Source organism: Zeugodacus cucurbitae, chromosome X (assembly GCF_028554725.1).
Source record: "Zeugodacus cucurbitae isolate PBARC_wt_2022May chromosome X, idZeuCucr1.2, whole genome shotgun sequence".
Classification (NCBI taxonomy): domain Eukaryota; kingdom Metazoa; phylum Arthropoda; class Insecta; order Diptera; family Tephritidae; genus Zeugodacus; species Zeugodacus cucurbitae.
The window spans coordinates 3,945,508-3,948,407 of NC_071672.1; positions in this window are offsets into that span (position 1 = coordinate 3,945,508).

The window sequence follows — 2,900 nt, forward strand, 5'->3', positions numbered from 1 at the left end:
AGAGTTTTCTTTTCTGTTTTATATTCGTACTACCATGGAAGTATTTCGAAGAGAGATATGGTAGAGGGACTAGAAGAGCATGACATTTACTGTTGTGTCGATATTTTCTCCTCGGACCTTGAAAATTTATGGTGGGGTTACGCAAACTTCTCAACAGGCCGTACCAATATCCGCAGCTGGTCTCCAAGGTGAAGAGTCTCTAGTCGATAGAATAATGTAGGTAAGGGAAGTCGGCAAATTAGATCCGTAACTTCGGGATATGGATTGGCTCTGAAGATTGAGATAGTCGGGCTTGATTGGGAAGCAATACCATGGTTTATGTACTCGATCTGGGTAAATAGAGAATTTCGGTTCTTGTTCCCCGGATAGTAGTTACGTAGCCAATTGTGGAACTTTCTTGCTAAAATTTTATAAGAATTATATCGCAAGATATAAATGCCAAATGCCTCGTCATCTAATTAGTGACGCGCATGAATGGATTAACGAGATTCCTACTGTCCCTATCTACTTCGCACCCCCTCTGTTTTAGACAGGGAAAAGGTGGCGAATAATGCCAAGTTCGGGGAGGTGGGGTTGGATGTGAGTGTGAACCGGAAGTTGGGTCCGCGGGTTGTGGTTCAGGGGGTTCACACCGAAATCTCCCATGATGACTTCATGGAGGAGCTCTTTCGGTTGAACCTTCAGGACATCAGCCCTGAGGCACGAAAGTCAGATGTGCGGATGGTCAGTCGGCCCTGGAAGGTGGCTGCTGATGGTAGCACCAACGTTGTCCTTGAGGGGTCGGACAAATTAGTGTCCGCCCTCTTGGAAGCGGGAAGGTGCTACATAAAGTGGTTCTCCTTCAGGGTTCGACCGGATAGCCCAGTTGCTGGCTGCTTCCGGTGTATGGGTTTTGACCATAGAGTGGCTGAGTGTAGGGCCAAATCAGATGTTTGTAGGCGGTGCGGTCAAGAAGGACATAGAGCTGCCGGTTGTGGTAATGCCCCTCATTGTCGCAACTGTGCATTTAAGGGTAGGCCAGCTGGGCATCTTATGATGTCAGCTGTTTGCCCGATTTACTGTGGCGTTGTTGAGCGTGCCCTCTCCAGACACTGATGGGGGGGGTTTTTCAGCTTAATTGTCAGGGGTCGTATGCCGTTATGTGTGAGTTGGGGGGTTGTATGATTGAGGGGGGGTGTGGCATTGCCTTACTTCAGGAGCCTTACGCCACCAATGGTGTGGTTCGGGGTCTTCCTGGAGGTTTTAGGGTCTTTACGGACCTTGGGGTTAATGCTGCAATAGTTGTGAATGATTCCGGCTACGATTGTGTAGTCTTGGATTCGTCACAACAGGGGGTGTGTGTGTCTATAGAGGGGGAGTTCGGTAGAATGATTGTCGCTAGTTTGTATTGCAAATTTAGCGAGCCCCTAGAGCCCTACCTGGGCTATATGAATAAGTTACTACTTCTGGCGAGTGGTAGCCCATTAGTCCTAGGGTTGGATGCGAATGCCTCGTCCTCGATGTGGTTTAGTAAGGTATCTAGACATTCGTCTGGATATCAAAGCCACGTTCGAGGCGAGGTAATGAATGAATGGGTGTTGGCTAAGGGCCTTCACATTCTGAATGAGCCGAGTGAGTGGTATACGTTTGATGGGCCTAGGGGTGTGAGTGATATTGACGTGACGCTTATGAATGAGGCAGCAAGTAGAGTGTTTGATTTTAAGTGGGAGGTTAGAGGAGGGTGGGGTCTGAGTGATCATAATTTGATCCAAATTGTGGTTGCTCCTCGTTCCCCTCCTTTGGTGTGTGTGAGTCCATTGCGGCGATGGCGTACCTCTGGTATTGACTGGAACCGATATGGACAGAGTGTAAGGGAAGCGGTGTTAGAAATACCGCTTAGAGTGTTTGATGATCTGGAAGTGGATGAGCAAATTGCTCGGCTGTGTGAGTTGGTGTGGGGTGTGAATGACAGATTGTTCAGGAAGTGTGGAAGTTTTAGGGTTAGAAAAATTAAGTGGTGGACGTATGAGTTAACCTTGAAGAGGAGGACTGTCCGGCGGTTGAGACGAAAGTTTCAACGTGCTCGGCGGTTCAATTCTGACAGGCTGTCCCAGTTTAGGTATGATTTTAGTTGTGCGATGAATGAATATAAAGATATGATTGTGAAAATTAAAGAAGAAGAGTGGAGGAGTTTTGTGAATGACAATAGGGATGACCCCTGGGGTCAGGTCTATAAGATCTGCAGGGGTCGTAAGAGGGAGGATATCACCTCTCTTCGTGTTGGTGACACTGTGTTATCAACGTGGAGAGAGTGTGCTGGGGTTCTGTTAGGAGCGTTCTTTCCCAGGGCTGAGGTTCAGGCACCCCATGCACATGAGGTACCTGTTCCTCCATTAGATGATGGGGAGCTGGGATATGCCTTTGGCCTGGTCAGGTCTAAACGGTCTCCAGGTTTTGATGGTCTGAACGGAGAGATGTGCAAATGCTTGTGGAAGTTCATTCCGGAATACTTGGAGGTCATTTATGATAAGTGCATTTGTGAGGGATATTTTCCACGTGAGTGGAAAAGTGCCAGGGTTGTTCCTCTCCTGAAGTCTCCTGATAAGATCAGGAGTGATCCTCGTTCTTATCGGGGCATCAGTCTCCTTCCAGTGCTTGGAAAAGTGCTGGAAAGAGTTATGGTGGAACGGCTTCAGGAGCTAACGCGGGATTTGAGGTCGAATAGGCAGTATGGGTTCAGGAAAGGACGCAGTGTAGAAGATGCCTGGATGTATGTTCAGAATGCTGTGAGGGAGAATACCAACAAATATGTCCTTGGCATATTTGTTGACTTCAAGGGGGCGTTTGATTACCTAATCTGGGATCGTGTGATTCAACGGCTAGAGGAACTTAACTGTTCGGAAATTAGTCTCTGGCAGAGC